Below are 19,091 nucleotides of genomic sequence, written 5' to 3'. Positions count from 1 at the left end.
TCCTGGGGGTTGAGATTTCTTCTCCCGGCCCATTCACCCCGACTCCCATGACCCTACCCCACCATTTCCTAAGCAATAACCCCATATCAAGCACTGGGCTAAGCAGGGTCTTCGTGGCCTTACAAGGTGGGACCTGTCATTATTTCCATGCTCAGAAGAGGAAATGGAGGTTCCGAGTTGTCAAGCCACTTGCTCAAGGTCACAGAGCTAAAACCTAGTGGAGCTGTGATTAGGCTATCGGTCTGCGTGGCTCCTGCCTGAGTTCCTGGGGCTCAAGTTACCCCATATGAAACTGGGAGACCCTGTGTGGTCATTTCTTGGTGCCAGAGTCTGGGTGAGGGGCACAGGCAGAGAAGCTGGGTCTGGAACAGTCTGTCGGGTTGGACGCTGTGATCTCCTCCCACTGAAGCAGGAGGGATGCAGTCACAGGCCGTGAGTGAGTGTTTATTCAAAATGAAAGGAAATCTCCAGAACAAAGCAAGAAACTCAAAGAGAGAAGAGCAGGGTCTGGGTGGGAAAGAAGAAATTATCCCGTCCCTGACCTTCCCCAGCAAAGCAGACATAGCTAGAGCTGTCCTAAGCCAGCACCAAACAGTGGGCCCCTGGCCAGGCGCAATGGCTCACACCTATAATCCTAGCACTTTGGGAGGCCAAGGAGGATCACTTGAGGCCAGGAGTTTGAGACCAGCCTGGGCAACATGGTGAAACCCCCTGTTTCTACAAAAAATAGCCAGGTGCCTGTAGTCTCAGCTACTCGGGAGGCTGAGGTGGGAGCATTGCTTGAGCCCAGGAGTTCAAGGGCATAGTGTGCTATGATCTTGCCACTATACTCCAGCCTAGGCAGCAGAGTGATACTACGTCTCAAAACAAAACAAAACAAAAAAACCCAACAACAAAGCAGGCCCCGAGGAGGCCTGTGGCAGGGGCCTGAGGGGTGGTGCAGGTAGGGTTGGTGGGGTTTTCCTGAGTCATTCCTCTAACTAGATAATAATGATGCCTACCTCGTTGGGGTGTGGTGGGAATATAGAGTACCTATAGTGTATACATAGTGCATAGTGTATATGCAGTGTATATGTACACATATAGTGTATTTATAGTGTACCTCTAGTGCGTAGATGGTGTATATGAAGCACGTATATAGTGCACATGTGCTCTGTAGTGTATCTAGAGTGCATATGTAGTGTACGTGTAGTGAATATACAGTACATGTGTAGTGCACATATAGTGTGTATATGAAACATATATACGTGAAATGTGCATTACGCGTGCACTACATTACATCACACGTGTGCATTACGTTACACATCTATCATATATGTGGCGTACATGTAGGTGGACATATAGTGCATATGTAGTATATGAATATGTAGCGAATATATAATGCATATAGAGTACATATGTAGTGCATATACATCACTATATATAACTACACGTGCATTACACATACACTGTATGTGCACTACATATCACTATATATGTAATCTATATGCACTGTATGTTCACATATATGCACCATAGGTGCATTACATGTACAGTACATTACACTACACATTACATTACACATGTGCATTACATTACACACATATGGTCTATGTGGTGTACATGTAGTGCCCATATAGTGTATAAATAATGCATATACATATATAGTATATATATGCGTGGTGGACACGTAGTGCACATATGGCATATATATCGTGTATGGCATATTTATAGTGCACGTGTGGTGCATATGTGGTGCATACACTGTGCATATGTAGTGTGTATACATACAGTGCTCAGGGACGGTGCGCCTCCTGCCTGGGTTCCAGGGGCAGGCACTGCCATCTCCTCTCGGACCCCCAGGGGGCGCACCTCCCCCACCCCGGCCGGACGTGTTCAGGCAGCAGCTTCCCTTCAGACCCCATGCAAGCAGGTGCTTTTTATTTAGACTGATTTATTATTGAAACAACTTGAATCAGCTTCAAAGTAAGTTAAATGAGAAGAGATCTTCACCCCTAGTCTCATAAATCAAGCGGCATTCAAAGAAAAGGGAAAACAAAGAAATCACAGAAGCCTGGAAACAGATGGGCTTTCGTGGCCTTGTATTCCTGCCCTCTCTGCTAGGGCGCGCTGGGAACCAGTCTTCCTTTCCTTCCTTCACCTGAAGAGCCTGAGTCGAAAGCTGTGCTCCTCTTCCCCCTCCTCCCCTCCACCTCTTTCCCTTTCTCTTCCTCCTCCCCCTCCTTCTCCTCCCCCTTCTCCTACTCTCTTCCTCCTTCTCCCACCATCCCCCGACCCCCATCCTCCTCCCTTTCCCCCTCCTTCACCTCCCCTTCCTCCTCTTCCTCCTCCTCCTCTCTTCCTCCTTCTCCCACCATCCCCCCACCCCCATCCTCCTCCCTTTCCCCCTCCTTCACCTCCCCCTCCTCCTCTTCCTCCTCCTCCTCTTCCTCCTCCTCGTCCTCCCTTTCACGGTCGCCAGGGAGAGGCTGCTGTCTCCATAGCAAGGGCTGGATTTAAGTTGGGGACCAATTACCCTTTTTCCTTATGCAGTGCACATACCCAGATTCCCTTTCTAGCCTCAGGGCTCCTGGTGCCCCGTGGGGCAGGGGAATGTCTCCGGGCAGTGTGGTTTGGGGTTGGGAGTTGGAAGGACTGTGGTTCCTGGATGATTGTGGAGAGATGTGAATTTGGGAGTCTGGTTGTGAGGCCATATGAGGCTGCCCAGTGTGTGGCTGTTGTGCTTTGTGTCCCCGTGTGTGTGTCCTCCTGTGTGTATGTGTGTGTCCCTATGTGGGTATGTGTGCGTGTATGTGTATGTCCCCGTATGCACACAAAAGCAGCTGAGCATTCCTCAGGCCTGGCCTGGAATTTCAAATCCCCTCGGGATGAAAGGGAGCTGCTGGCTGCCTGTTCTGTTCCCCTAACTACGGTCGCTGCCTCTCCTTTATGCCAAGCTGCTCACAGCTGAGAACAATTCAGGGTCTCCCTCTCTCCACAGCAAATCCTGGCTGGGGACCCCACTCTCCTGCTCCACAGGCCACCTGGACGCACTGCCCAGGGCCATGGGAGGGACATCTGCAGCGGATGGACATCAAAAACTAAGGCCAATGGCTGGGCGCAGTGGCTCATGCCTGTAATCCCAGCACTTAGGGAGGCTGAGGTAGGAGGATCACCTGAGGTCAGGAGTTCAAGACTAGCCTGGCCAACATGGTGAAACCCGTCTCTACTGAAAATGTGAAAATTAGCCAGGCATGGTGGCGGGCATCTGTAATCCCAGCTACTCAGGAGGCTGAGGCAGGAGAATCACTTGAACCTGGGAGGTGGAGGTTGCAGTGAGCTGAGATCGAGCCGCTATACTCCAGCCTGGGCTACAGGGAGAGACCCTGTCTCAAAAAAAAAAAAAAAAAAGAAACTAAGGTCAATTGCCAGTGAACAATGAGACAGCGTGGGGGTGAGACAGGAGGACGCACCAGGGGGGCTCAAGAAATGCCAGAGGCAGGAGACAGATGGGACCAAGGGGCATAGAGCCTGCTCCAGTGGCTCCTCGGAGTGAGATGGGCCAGAGAGGGAGGCAGGAGACCAGAAAATACCAAGGAAGAAAAATCTAAGGCAAGGGAGACCAAGAAACAAAGGAGAAGGAGTCAGACATGCAGCTGCAGGGACAAAGACACATAAACCAGGGACGAGAGAGACAGAGCGAGAGTCGCCTCCAGCTGCGGCTGGGTGGGGAACTTGGATCCCACCAGGGCTGTGGATTTGGGAGCTTGCTTGCGGGGAGGCAGGCTAATTGGCGATTTCATCCAGGTCCTCCAGAACGTCTGCAGAAAAACAAACCCGCTAAACGTCTCTCACCGTCTGTCATCTTCATTTTGCTTTTGTTTTCAGAATAAAGAGAATCTGAAACTCCTGAGGAGGAGCGGTTCAGGCGGCTCTCAGGCTGTCTCCTGTTCTGCTCTTTCTTCATGCTTTTCTGGTCGGAGTCTTTGTTCTGCAGCTACTGGCCCTGGTTCAGGCCAGCAGCCTCTCTGACCCAGCATGCTGGTGTCTCCATCCCCGTCTCTGTCACACTGTGGTCTGGAGTGTCTGGTCTCTCACTCCCCTCCCCCTCCCCCCAGGCTCTGCCTGAGCCACCCCACCCGCCTTGGCCCACATGGCTGCTGCTGATCCCTGCTACTCTCAGCTGTCTCTGTGGCTCAGCCTGCAGATTGACAGGGCCCATAAATCACCGTGGCAAGGCAGGGCCCTGGGAAAGGAACACGGGGCCAGGTGCTGACACGGCTGGCCTTGGGAGCTGGGGCTCTCAGGTTTCTGGTGAATCGTTGGGGCGTGGAACCTGTGGCTTCTCTCCCAGCTAAATGGAGCATTTTGGTTGCAGTGCCCGTGTCTCCTGCTGATTTTCTCCAGCTCCCTGCAAGGTGGGACAAGAAGAAATCGGTTGAATGTGAAGCAAGTGGAATTTGGATTAGACTGAAAAGAAGAACTTGCCGTGATGAGGCTTAACTTTGGAAAGTGGAAACACTGGGATGGGAAATGGTGAAATCCCTTGGCAAGGAGTTGGTAAAATCTGGATGGATCCTGTCTGATGATTTATAGTGCTGCCTGGAGACAGGGGAATGAACCAAATGATCCACTTGACACAGAAGCCCTTGCTTTGTTTGGGGGGGACCCCGGGGGCCAGGAGAGCAAAGAAGTTACCAGTAGAGGCTTGGGGGACATGCAGCGTGGCAGTAGATCTCAGCTCCCCTCCTCTCCTGCTGTGTGATCCTGAGCAAGTGACTCAAACTGGCCGGTCTCTATCTGTAAAATGGGGATAATCTGACTTCATAGAGTTGCCCTGAAGCTTAAAGGGCAGTGTATGCAAAGGGCTCTGCACAGTGCTTGGCACAGAGAACTTTTAATAAAGCACAGTTATAGGCCAGGCATGGTGGCTCATGCCTGTAATCCCAGCACTTTGGGAGGCCGAGTTGGGCGGATCATCTGAGGTCAGGAGTTCAAGACCAGCCTGGCCAACATGGAGAAACCCCATCTCTACTAAAAACACATTAGCTGAGTGTGTTGGTGCATGCCTGTAATCCCAGCTACTTGGGAGGCTGAGTCAGGAGAATCTCTTGAACCCAGGAGGTGGAGGTTGCAGTGAGCCATGATCACACCATCGCTCTCCAGCCTGGGTAACAGAGCGAGACTCGCTCTCAAAAGCAAACAAACAATCAAACAAACAAAAACCAGTTATTATTGGGCAAGATACTCAACCTTTCTGAGCCTCAGTATCTTAATTAATAAAATCATAACCCTCATTTACTTATTCAACACACACACCTGGAGAGCCCCAACCACGTGCCAGACCCCATCCCAGGCTCTGGGGACATAGTAGTTCACATAACAGACAAAATTCCTATCTTTGCAGAACTAACATTCTAATTAGGGGGAAGGGAGAGAGACAAACAAGAAACAAATAGATGTGCTATGAGAAACTAAAGCTGAATAAGGGGCGTAAAGAGTGATGGCTGGTGCAGTGGCTCATGCCAGTGCTTTGGGAGTCCAAGGCAGGAGGATCACTTGAGGCCAGGAGTTCAAGACCAGCCTGGGTAACATAGTGAGACCCTGTCTCTACAAAAAATTAAAAACTTAACTGGGCATGGTGGTGTGTGCCTGTAGTCCCAGCTACTTGGGAGGCTGAGACAGGGATTGCGTGAGCCCAGTAACTCAAGGTTGCAGTGAGCCACGATTGCACCATTGCACCCCAGCCAGGGGCAACTTAGAGTGAGAATCCATCTCTTAAAAAAAAAGTGATAGATAGGAGAGGCTATTTTATATAAGGTGTCCAGACAGGCTGCTCTGATAATATTTCAGCAGAAACCTTCAGGAAGTGAAGGAGTGAGCTGTTAGGGGAAGTAGGGTGGAGCATGCAGGCAGTGGGAACAGTGATTGCAAAGGCCCTAAGTCAGGTGAGTGTGGTTGGATTGGAGCCCACGAGGGGAGAGTGGGAGGAGAAGCCATTGAAGAGGAAACACGTAGTTCATTGTGAAGGCTTATCTATTGGCCTGTGGAAATGCGGCACTCTTGCAGAATTTTGCTAGTGGAGTTCACCTGTCCTGGGAGGCCCTTTGGTTCCAGCATCCTGGGTGAACTTGATCTCCTGCTGCTCCCACCTGTTCAGGACCTAGAGAACAGCAAGCCCAAGGCTCCATCTCCTGTTTACTGCTGTCTGTTCTGCTCTGTTTCTGATCCATGGCATGCAGCCATGACTTTTTAATTTACAAAATCCTTTATTGCCGTAAGTGGAGAGGAGTTTCATGCATGCAAACTTGTCCCAACCTGGCAGCTTCATCTTCATTTTGTAAATGTTGCAATGAAACTCTGGGAGGTTCTGTGCTTACTGGAGGCGTATGGGCCATATGGTGTGGAGGAAGGGCTGTAGTTGACCACTGCTTTATAAGCAGCTTTGTAAATGTATATATTTCAAGATGACACACACATACACACACACACACACACACATCCAGAGTGACACAATCATAGGGCCATTGCCAGAGCAATCATGAGTACCGAAAAAGTGAACACATGGCCTCTGCACATCAGGTCCCAGCCCGCAGCTGTGGCAGACATCCCTAATCAATCACAGAACTCCTTCATGCTGAGCTCAGATGCAACCTCAGAATCCTGGAAAGCCCATATGGGGTTGATTCATAAAAAGAAGCATTGGCCATTTTTGCTGCAGGGGCAAGCTGCTTTGGGGGGCCCTTTCCTGGGGGATAGGGAACAGCACTGGCATAATCTTGGGACTTAGAACCCTGTTCTTGAACCCTTGGCAGCATTCTCTGCCAGATTATCAACTGACTGCAACTCTGGAACGTGAGACAAAATTAGTGCTGCCTCAGAGAGTGCTGTCTCGAGATTGGCTTTCCAGCGAGTGACTGGGTCTCCTACTCACCCCACAGGTGGTGCTGTTTGAGTCCCTGGTAGGATTTGTTCCAGCTGCTAGATATGGATTAGGCTTTTGACTGTTGAACCCAGACAAGGGGACCAGCTGTTTAATGAGCCGGAGGAGGAAGTGGCTCCTGAAAGCAAGTCCTTTTCTTGGCTCAGGCATGCAGATCAGACATGGAACCAGAAAAGCTGCCTCACCAAGCTTGGTAACCAGAGGGAAATGAATGATAGTGATCTGACAGGGAAGGATAAGGACAGGAGAGAAGAGGGGAGGCAGGGAGAGGAGCAGGAGGGGAGGAGCCAGGAGGGAAATCATGGACCAGCCTTTGCCTAGACCCCAGGGCTCTGCTGCAGGCTCCATAACCCTGGCTTCTTTTGCTATCAGAATCATTGCGCCTTGGATCCTGGAGATCCTGAGGCACGTATATGATCTAGGTGTAGGCTAGATACAGATTTATATTTATACCTGGAGACAGGATAACCCAGGTTCAAATTCCTGTTCCTCATTCACTTGCCTCAGTTTCCTCATCTGCAAAATAGGCTTCATGTTTCCATGAGCAGGGGTGTAATGCTCCCAGACTTCCCCACCCTGTCACATTCTGCCATTGAGCTGTTGGTAAATGTTCAAACTGCCATTTGGACCTTTATCCATGGGATTTCAGTTTCTCTCTCTTGATTGGATCTGAACTTGGTGGAGGAGGTGGTGGGTTTATTCATTAGAACCCACAGGCCGGGCATGGTGTCTCACACCTGTAATCCCAGCACTTTGGGAGGCCGAGGCGGGCGGATCACGAGGTCAGGAGATCGAGACCAGTCTGGCCAACATAGTGAAACCCCGTCTCTACTAAAAATACAAAAAACTAGCCGGGCGTGGTGGTGGCGCCTGCAGTCCCAGCTACTCAGGAGGCTGAGGCGGGAGAATGGCGTAAGCCCAGGAGGCGGAGCTTGCAGTGAGCCGAGATTGTGCCACTGCACTCCAGCCTGGGCGACAGAGCGAGACTTTGTCCCCCCCCCAAAAAAAAGAACCCACTGAACATTAATGGCACCGACCCACATGTTTGATGTGAAGATTAAGCAGGTGAAGGTATGCTTTGTAGCTGCTTGTATCCTCCATGTGTAGATATATAGCTAATCGATACCTATGCATATCTATACCTATGCATATCTATACCTATGCATATCTATGCCTATCTACGCCTATGCATACCTATGCCTATCTGACTATCAATACACACTGGGGGCCAGCACAGATCGGTGCTTAGTTTGTTTGTTTGCTTTTTGAGACAGTGTCTTACTCTGTTGCCCAGGCTGGAATGCAGTGGCATGATCTTGGCTCACCGCAACCTCCACCTCCCAGGTTCAAGCAATTCTCATGCCTCAGCTTCTCAAGTAGCTGGGATTACAGGTGCCTGCCCCCAGGCCTGGCTAGTTTTTGTATTTTTAGTAGAGATGGGGTTTCACCATGTTGCCAGGCTGGTCTCGAACTCCTGACCTCAAGCAATCCGCCCATCTCAGCCTCCCGAAGTGTTGGGATTACAGGTGTGAGTCACTGCGCCCGGCCAGGTGGGTGCTTAGTTTAATTTCAGTTGGTGAGTCCTTCCCTTCCAGCCACCTCCTAATGTGCCATTGTCGGGAGAGGGCAGGGAGGGTCTGAGAGCAGCCTCATGCCTTCCTGGAAGAGTGGGCCTGGCTTGGGGCCTGGAAAGCAGGGATGTGGTGGCAGCTCCCCAGGCAACTTCCTGCTGCTCAGCTGAGATTTGGAATGAGTGATCCCCTCCCTGCACAAACCCAGGTAGTCCTCAGGGAGGCAGGTGAGGGGAAGGTTCCAACTCTGCTTCTGCCACCAACAGCAAGGGGTGACCTGGGGGAAGTGAGTAGGTTGGGCCTGGGCTCGGGGCTCCGAGGAGATGGGTGGCAGGGCACAGCTTCCTAGAAGGTCAGGGAAGCAGGGCTAGCTCCAGTCACTGCCCCAACTGTCACCCAGTTTATGGAGGACTGCTCTGTGCCAGGCCCAGTGCTGAATAAGACACGCACGGTCCTGGCTGTCAGGTGGTTGATATTAACCTGCTATCCTTCATGAAAATCATGAGAGTGCTGTCGGCCACAGTTCTGCAGAGAAGCCGTTGGGGCCACATGCATTTCAGATTTCAAAATCATTTTCAGGTGTTAGAAATGTAATGTTCTCTATATTATGGACGTCTCCAACTTATTCATATTTCTGTAGCGAAATCCATATGAATAGTGGGATAAAGACTCTAAGTACCTCTAAGGTCAGTTCAGTTCAGGTTTTGCTGCCAAATGAGTTCTGAAAAGCTTTTTGGTCTCAGAGCTTTGGGGATGTTGGAATGACAGAGAAGGGATGAGGGACTGACCACTTCCCAAACTCTGAGAAGCACTGGGCCAAGCACTTTCACTGGCTGAATACGTTAAACGCTCACAACAGCCCTATGAGGTCCGTTCTAGTTTTGTCATTCTGACTTTACAGAAGAGGAGATCCAGACGCGGAGAGGTTAAATAATTCACCTAAGGACACGCAGCTAGTAAGAGGCAGAGCTTGGATTCAAACCCCTTGGGGTCCAAAGCCCGCCAAGGTCACATAGTTTACAATCCAATGTGTGCTGGGCAGGTTGGGGAGGTGGGGGGAGCACTAGCAAAAAGATGGTTACAATACAATGGAAGAAGTGCCACAACTGGGGGGTCCAGGTCCCTGAAGCCCAGAGGCGGGGGCCCAACTCAGCTTAATGGGTTGGGGAAGATGCCCCAGGGGAGGCGGCAGCTTCCCCAACCCCGAGGGCACCAGCCAGGTGACAGCGGGGAAGGGAAAAGTGTTTCAAGCAAAGGGAATAGCATAAATAGGCAGAACAAAGGCCTAGAGGAGACAGAGAGCTAAATGGGGGTGCAGCCTGGAATGGGAGGCCTTGGGGAAGGTGGGGGAGCCGGGCGGCGACACGGAGGGTAAGCTGGGACCAGCCTCACAGGGCCTGGGGGGCCATGCTGTGTCCTCCTGACTCATCTACTCCCTGACCCCTCACACCACCCTGGGGAATCCCACCATGGGAGGAGGTCAGATCTTCCTGCCTTCTGTCCAGGAAGAGGGATCTGAGGAACAGGACTGTTTCCCATGCATGAGGTCCTGAGTCCGCAACCCCAGCAGAGCTCCCCTTCAAAGGTGATGGGCAGGGGAGCAGGGGACTTAGAGACACACAGAGAGGGAAGGATTCATTTTTTTTTTTTTTTTTTTTTTGAGACAGGATCTCATTCTGTCACCCAGGCTGAAGCATAGGGGCACGATCTTGCAACCTCTGCCTCCCGGGTTCAAGCAAGTTTCATGCCTCAGCCTCCCAAGTAGCTGGGATTACAGGCACACACCACCACAACTGGCTAATTTTTGTACTTTTAGTGGAGACAAAGTTTCGCCATGTTGTTCAGGCTGGTCTGGAACCCCTGACCTCAAGTGATCCACCCACCTTGGGCTCCCAAAATGTTAGGATTACAGGCGTGAGCCACTGCTCTCGGCCGGGAAGGATTTATCTTTGACTAGGAGTGCTTGATGAAACACCGGGGCTGGGGAAGGGGTGGGAGGATGAGAAGTGGACCAGTCCTTGGAGTGTCAGGACTCCCTCCCTGGGGGACCATCTCCTCCCTCCCCAACAGGCTGGTGCTCTGCTCCAGCCACTGCCAATCGAGCAAACCCTCTGAGTGCCGAGGATGTACAAGCTGCCTCTCTCCTGGAGACGAGCCCCTGCCTGACAGATGAAATCTTTATTATGATGATTTTTATTTGGGGGCATGTGAGTGCGTGCACATCTGGGGCCCAGGCGGCAGCTGAAATTCCCACAAACGTGGCTCATGAATATTCCACGGTGTTGCCTGCCGCACTTTGCAGCCATCGATTATTTATATGTGAAATAACGAAAGCTTCATAAATAATGGAACTGCCTGTGTCCCAGCTGCGTCTCCTGCGTCCCTCTGCCTGGTCCAGGTGAGGGGATAGGCTCTGCAGGGAACTGGCATCCGAGTAGGGAGTGGCCTTGGCGTTCAAAAACTACTTTCTCCAGCAGAATCCACATCCTTCATAGGAAGGAGGCCTGTGTGGCGCAGGAGTGTGTATGTGTGTGCACATTGTATGTGCACGTTGCGTGTACTCACTTTCCCACCCAGGGAAGGGCCAGAACACACAGGACTGGGCTGCTGGGGTTGTTTACACTGTAGACTCTGCAGGAAGGCTCTGATGGGCACAGAGAAAAACCTTGTGTTAGATTACTCATGACCTGGGAAAACAGCAGACATTTCTTTGTTCAATTCAGTTTCAGCCTCACCACTGTTGACTTCGAGTTGGCCAGTGTCTGATTCAGGAGGGGAAAATGGTTTTATGAAGTTCTCCCCTGTGTTACCCGTTTATTTATTTATTTATTTATTTAGAGACAGAGTCTCACTCTGTTGCCCAGGCTGGAGTACAGTGGCACGATCTTGGCTCACTGCAACCTCCGCCTCCTGGGTTCGAGTGATTCTCCTGCCTCAGCCTCCCGAGTAGCTGGGATTACAGGCATGCACCAACACACCCGGCTAATTTTTTATATTTTTAGTAGAGATGGGGGTTTCACCATATTGGCCAGGCTAGTCTCGAACTCCTGACCTCGTGATCTGCCTGCCTTGGCCTCCCAAAGCGTGCCCAGTCAAGTGTTACCCCTTTAGACACAGAGCATGTCTTAAACGGACAGAGAAAGCCTCCAATCAGCCTTGTCCCCCAAATCCTGCACTACACAAACTGCTTCCAAGTCTTCAGGGGGAATGTTTGGGGTTCAGGGGAGGTGAAGGCATGGCAGGAGAGCAGGTGTGCCCATGCGGAGTGGAAGCCTGGGATTGAAGGTGAAGACCTGTGTGCCCAATTCCTCACCACCCACCAGACATTTGACAATAGCTTCTTCCTCTGAGCAACTTCTATTTTTCAGTCTTCTCACCTCCATTGTCTCCAGTCCGTACAACCACCTTTAAGGCAGGTGCAATTAAAATACCACTTTGCAGAGATAGTTAGTGCGGTTAAATAATTTGTCCAAAGTTGCAGAGCTTGATAAGTAGGAGAGCCTGAGTCTGTCCAGTTTTCCTCTTTCCACTGTTTTCTTCCTTCCCTCCTTCCCTCCCTCCCTCTCCCTCTCTCTCTTTCTCTCCCTTTCTCTCTCCTTCCTTCCTTCATTCTCTCCCTGCCCCTTCCTTCCTACCTTCCTATCTTCCTTCCTTCCTACCTTCCTTCCTTCCCTCCCTGCCCCTCCCTTCCTTCCTTTCTTCCTTTCTTCCTTCCCTCCCTCCCTCCTCCCTCCCCCCTCCCTCCCTCCCTCCCTCCCTCCCTCCCTCCCTCCCTCCCTCCTTCCTTCCTTCCTTCCTTCCTTCCTTCCTTCCTTCCTTCCTTCCTTCCTTCCTTCCTTGCTTCCTTCCTTCCCTCCCTCCCACCCCTCCTTCCCTCCCTCACTCCCTCCCTCCCTTTCTTTCTCTCTTTCTTTCTTTCTCAGACAAGTCTCACTCTGTCACCCAGGCTGGGGTGCAGTGGTGCAGTGTTGGCTCACTGCAACCTCTACCTCCCAGGTTCAAGCAGTTCTTGTGCCTCAGCTTCCCGAGTAGCTGGGACTACAGACATGTGTCACCAAGCCCAGCTAATTTGTGTATTTTTAGTAGAGATGGGTTTTCACCATGTTGGCCAGGCTGGTCTCAAACTCTTGATCTCAAGTGACCCACCTGCCTCGGCCTCCCAAATTGCGGGGATTACAGATGTGAGCCACCACACCTGACTCGCTGTTTTCCAATTAAGGTCTTTCCTATTGACTGGCCAGCACTGGACAGGGCGAGGACATCTACATCCTCAAGGGGTGCACATTTTCTCCGTGACTGCTGAAAGGGGGAAGTGTGTGGACTGTACATTGATTGGGACATTGAATTATTGGTATGAAATACAAGTTGGGTAAAATATAAAAACTAAGTCTGATGAATGTTCTTATCTCTGGTTGAATCACTAAGGGAGCTTTTTGAAAACTGGTTTTGAATTAAACTTTATTTTGAGATAATTATAGATACACATACAATTGTAGAAAATAATACAGAGAGATCCCATGTACCCTTTACCCAGCTTTTCCCAATGTTAACACTGCGCAAAACTGTAGTATAATTATGCTGGTGAGCAGACATTAACATAACTCACTAGGCTGGGCGTGGTGGCTCATGCCTGTAGTCCCAGCACTTTGGGATGCCAAGGAGGGCAGATTGCTTGTAGGCCAGGAGTTCTAGACCAGCATGGTGAAGCCTCGTCTCTACAAAAATAATAAAAATTAGCCAGGTATGGTGGCAGTGCCTGTAGTCCCAGCTACTAGGGAGGCTAAGGTGGGAGGATCGCTTGAGCCTGGGAGGTCGATTCCGCAGTGAGCTGAGGTCGTATCACTGCATTCCAGCTTGGGTGCCAGAGTGAGACTCTCTATGTATGTATGTACGTATGTATGTATGTATCTATCTATCTATCTCTCTCTATGTATCTGTTTATCTATGTATCTAAAATCCACTGATCTTATTGAGATATCAGCAGTTTCCTGTGATGCTAATTTGTGTGTTTATGCATTTTGATTACATATGTAGGTTTGTGTATCAAGATACAGAGCAGTCCCATTGGCATGAGGGTCTCTTATGTTGCCCTTTTATAACCACATCCACCTACTGCCCTCTCCACCCCAACCCCATCCCTGACCCTTGGCAACCATTCATCTGTTCTCTCGGTAATTTTGTCATTTTTGAGAATGTTCTATAAATGGAGTCATACAGCATGTAACCTTTCAGGATTGGCTTTTTTTTCCCCCCCCACTCGCTCAGCATCATTCCCTTAAAATTCATCCTAATTGGAATGTATATCAATAGTCCATTCCTTTTTATTGTTGGATAGTATTCTACGGTGTGGGAGCAACACAGTTTAACTCGTTGAAGGATCACTGGGTCATTTTCAGTTTTGACTATTGCAAATAAAGCTGCTACTGGGGTGCTTTTAAAACACTCAGCCTGGAGGATCTGACTCAGACAAAGGTGAGTCTAGGGTAAGCCCTGGAAATGTATAAAAGTTTGTGCCATCACTGACCAGGGTAAGGCATGCATGCAGAGTTGGGGGAGTAAAGTTTAGACTCGATCCTCACCACACCCCTAAAGTGAAAAACAAAGAGATACATATATATATATTCAGTCAAAGATATGTACCTTGTATGGACAGCTTGAGTTCTCTGAGGTTACTTCTATCTTTGTCTATGATAGAAAAGGCAATATGTGGCCGGATGCAGTGGCTCATGCCTGTAATCCCAGCAATTTGGGAGGCTTAGGTGGGTGGATCACCTAAGGCCAGGAGTTCGAGACCAGCCTGGGCAATATGGTGAAAGCCCATCTCTTCTAAAAATACAAAATTAGCCAGGTGTGGTGGCACATGCCTGTAATCCCAGCTACTTGGGAGGCTGAGGCAGAAGAATTGCTTGAACCCAGGAGGTGGAGGTGGCAGTGAGCCGAGATCGTGCCACTGCACTCCAGCCTGGGCAGCAGAACAAGACTGTCTCAAAAAAAAAAAAAAAAAAAAAGAAAAAAGAAAAAAGAAAAGAAAAGCAATATGTGTTTAGGGAGAAAGTTCTGGTCTGGAGTTTTGGAGGATTTGTGTTGTACTCTTTCTCTTTGTACCCTTGAGTTCTTGCCTCACGATGGGACTCATTTTGTCCATCTGCAAACTGGGAGCTGATTTTACTTCTTTAGATATTTACGATAGAAGAAAGCAATTGTCACTGTGGTCTTAGGATTCCTTCAGTGCAGACGCCTGGGTTCATCTGAAGGCCGGGAAGGAGCTCCTGCCTCTTAGTTCCTGCCTGTGAGTTGGAAGGGCTGGGAGCATCCTCAGGGCAGCTGGTTCCTCCTGCAAGTCTCCCTCAGCAGCCCATGAAGCTGACACTGCCCAGATGTGACATTGTCACTTGTAACTCAGGACACAGGCTCAGTCCCTGGGAGAAAAGACAACCTCAGGGTGAACTAATGAGGCCAAACTGCACATCACTTCCGCCCTCCATCCCAGCCCTCCTCCTGCCTCACTGACAGCCGCTCATCCTGCTTCTCTCGCTCCCCTCAGCTCTCCCTCCGGAAGGAAAGCCGGACCCCCTCTCTGCTTCCAAACCAAGGCTGGAATTATTTAATGCCAAATCAGTAAAAGCGTCAGCAGCTTGCAGCTTAACTGCTAAGAGGAATGATTCATAACCCCATGCCAGGCACCGAGCACTTCCTTCCCATCGCCTCGGCCCACCCCGCGCGAGAAAGGAGATAAATTACTGTCATTGCTTTTTATGGTACATATAATCGGGTGGCAACATGGAGACTCGACTCATCTCAAAGTCATTTACAATGAATTATTCATTTGGCTGAAAAAAGTCTTCAACTGAAGGGGGAAGTAGCCTCTCGGCTCCCTGGCTTCGGGCTGCCCTGTCGGTAGGTGGGAAGGTAATCCTGGGCCTGGGAGATCCAGGTTCCCCTTGGTAACTTCTGGACCTCAGAACCCGAGAGCGTGGGCAAGAGGGTGGGGTAGGAGTCTGAGCTGCAGGAACTCACTTACCTAACGTGCTTCTGGAAAATACTGCTGGGGTCCTGGAGTATCTATTCCCTCCCACTGGCATACTCAGAGGAAACCACAGATCCTTGTTCACATCAGGTAACCCCTCTCTTCCTCCCTCCCTCTCCTTTCTTTCTTTCTATAAACATTTCTTTCCCCCAAGAGAGAATCTCACTCTGTCACCCAGTTTGGAGTGCAGTGGGGCAATCTCAGTTCATTGCAACCTCTGCCTCCTGGGTTCAAGCAATTCTTGTGCCTCAGCCTCCCAAGTAGCTGGGATTACAGGCTCCCTAGTAGTTGGGATTACAGGCACCACCATGCTCCACTAATTTTTTTGTATTTTTAGTAAAGATTAGATTTCACCATGTTGGCCAGTCTGGTCTTGAACTCCTGGCCTCATGTGGTCTGCCTGCCTTGGCCTCCCAAAGTGCTGGGATTATAGGCGTGGACCACCATGCCCGGCCTCTATAAACATTTGTTATCTACTAATATGTGCATCTCAGTCAGCACATGGCACCTTATGCTGCAGTAGCAAGCATCCCCCTACTTTCAGAGGTGTAAGAGCACAAGGTATATTTCTCAGGCAACTCGTCATGCAGGTCTGTCTTGTCCTCACTCTGGGAAGAGGCTGGTGGAGCAACCACTATCTTTATGGTTGCTGCCACAAGCATATCCTCTTAAAACATATACTCAGAAAGGACACATGTTGCTTCTGTTTGCATTTCTTGAGCCAAAGCAAATCTAACGGCTACACCCAACTTCAAATGGGCAGGAAAGTGTTACCCGACCTTATGCCCTGGAGGTGGAGAAAAAGGAACATCTGTGAACGCCCCTGATGCTTATCTCACAGGGGCTGTGTCAGGCCTTGGAAAGTAACAATGAAAGGGACCTAGTCTTTTTTCTTGACGGTCTAGTGCAAGGGGCAGATGGAAAAGACATGCACAGACAAGGATGATCCAGGGGGCTCCACTCCAGGAAAGAGGCCTTCCTGGAACTCCCAGGAGGAAGGGTGATGTGGGATCTGGCCTCAAGGGACCTGATCCCTTGGGGCTTTCTGGTCATGGGCAAGTGAATTCATGTCTTCAAGCCTCAGTTTCTTCCTCCTTCACTTGGGGATGATGAAGGTGACACAGTAGCACCCCACTCATTGGGTGGTTGGGAGAAATGCGTGAGGTTATGTCTGTCAAAGCCTTTGGAAGGTGAGTCATTGGCATGGTTTGCTATGAATTCATTTGCATTTGTTTTTGGAATAACAAGGCTAAGTTGCTTCTAGCAGGGACATTCAGTTCCTGAGGTTGGCCCCCACCAACTGTGCTTCTGAATCAGGGTTCAGCCTGGTAGGCCTGGCTGGCTGGGAGCTCCCCAAGGGGCAGCTCCAGCTTTATGAAAATAGCAATTCCCCTGGAGAACTCAAGTGTGGACTGGGGGCGGTGCCCCCTCCTGATAGGAGGGGCTTTGGACTGGAGGGCAGCCTGACCATGGTGAGTGTGGAGCTCACCTACAGGTCTCATCTGCGGGTGAGGTCCCAAGCCCCATCCCCAGCTCCCTGTGAGCCTCAGCCCCTGTGGCATTCATTCATTTATCCCACACATATTGATTGAGTGCTGGTGCTCGCAGGCATTGCACTGGAGCTGGGGACACAGCAGATGAACAGGACAGACCAGCCTCTATTCTCACAGTGCTTGCATGGCAGTGGAAGAACAGGTCATTTTTGTGGTTGACACTGTTGGTTGACCAAATGCCCCGGGATCCCTTTGCTCATTTCTGTGTGTTTGTCCCTCAGCTTCTGTGTGCTTTTTTCTTTTTTTCTTTTTTGAGATGGAGTCTCGCTCTGTTGCTCAGGCTGGAGTGCAATGGCGTGATCTGGGCTCACTGCAACCTCTGCCTTCCGGGTTCAAGTGATTCCCCTGCCTCAGCCTCCCATGTAGCTGGGATTATGGACGCGTACCACCACACCCAGCTAATTTTTGTATTTTTGGTAGAGACGGGGTTTTACCATGTTGGCCAGGCTGGTCCCAAACTCCTGATTCTCAGGTGATCCACCTGCCTCAGCCTCCCAAAGTGCTGGGATTACAGGCGTGAGCCACTGCACCTGGCCCTGTATGCTTTGTTTCTGAGAACGAGCCTGCGCCTGTGACTCTCTTTAGAGGACAGCCCTGGGCTGTGAGAGCTGGTGTGCCCAACCCATACAGAGAACCAGAAGTATGCTAAGAGTTCATGTTTCCCCAGAGGCAGCCCTTAGCCCAGGACTGATGAGTGTTGGAGAATAGAAGTCCTGCTCCCTCACCTTGAGTTGGGACATCTCTTAAGATGTCATTTCTACTCCAGGGCCTCCCATAGGGCCAGGCTAAGGCTGGGGCTTTGCTTGAAATTGCCTCCCTGGTTAGCGTCCTCCCTTCTCTGTCCTGCCCCCTTATCAGTTTCTTCTGGGAGCACCTTCCTGAATCACCAGCACACAAATCCTCATAGCAGGGTTTGCTTCTGGGGAGCCTCACTTATAACACCTACCTGAAACCCACCCTTTCCTTCCTCAGTGGGCAGAGTCTCTGTTTTGTTCTCAGCTCTTTCTCCTCTCCACAGGACTCAGCACGAGTACTGTTGGTCTGACTGGTCACACTTGATTTGTCCTGAATAGTGTTAGCTGGGAGCAAGTGACTCAGATGTGGCCAAGGACACAGGATGGGATATGGGTGGGGGGACTTCTGGGCATGGTTTTCTTTTTCTTTTCTTTTTTTCTTGAGGCAGAGTCTGGTTCTGTCGCCCAGGTTGGAAAGCAGTGACATGATCTCGGCTCACTGCAACCTCTGCCTCCCGGGTTCAAGCAATTCTCATGCCTCAGGCTCCTGCGTAGCTGGAATTACAGGCACGTGCCACCATGCCAGGCTAATGTTTTGTATTTTTAGTAGAGGTGGGGTTTCACCATGTTGGCTGGGCTGGTCTCGAACTCCCTACCTCAAGTAATCTGCTCACCTCAGACTCCCAAAATGCTGGGATTACAGATGTGAGCCACCACGCTGGCTTGGGAATGGTTTTCTTAAAATGATAGGCAGAGGACAAATCCACTTCCCCCACTGGACGCATGGCCACATGCAATGGCAGGAACCTTGGCCAGTGCACTGAGGAAGCCAACACACCAGGATGGTGCAGCTCAAAGGCGAAGGCACCTGTGCTCCACACGACGCCCTGGAGGCTCAGATTGCCAGCCTGGAGCCCCTACCTCAGAATGCCTTGTTCTGTGAAATGAGAAATCCCCTATTTGGCAAAGCCATTTTGAGTCTAGTCTGCTGTTATTTGCAACTAAAAGTATCCCAGTGGGTATGATTTTATTTACTTATTTTATTTTAGAGACAGAGTCTTGCTGTGTCACCTAGCCTGGAGTTCAATGACGTGGTCTCCTCCTCTCAGGTTCAAGTGATTCTCCTGCCCCAGCCTCCTGAGTACCTGGGATTACAGATGTCCGCCACCACGCACAGCTAATTTTTGTATTTTTAGTAGAGACAAGGCTTCACCATGTTGTCCAGGCTGGTCTCGAACTCCTTACCTCAGGTGATCTGCCCACCTTGGCCTCCCAAAGTGCTGG

Source organism: Rhinopithecus roxellana, chromosome 12 (genome assembly GCF_007565055.1).
Source record: "Rhinopithecus roxellana isolate Shanxi Qingling chromosome 12, ASM756505v1, whole genome shotgun sequence".
Lineage (NCBI taxonomy): Eukaryota > Metazoa > Chordata > Mammalia > Primates > Cercopithecidae > Rhinopithecus > Rhinopithecus roxellana.
The sequence above is the reverse complement of the archived record's forward strand: the minus strand, read 5'-3'. Positions refer to the sequence as shown.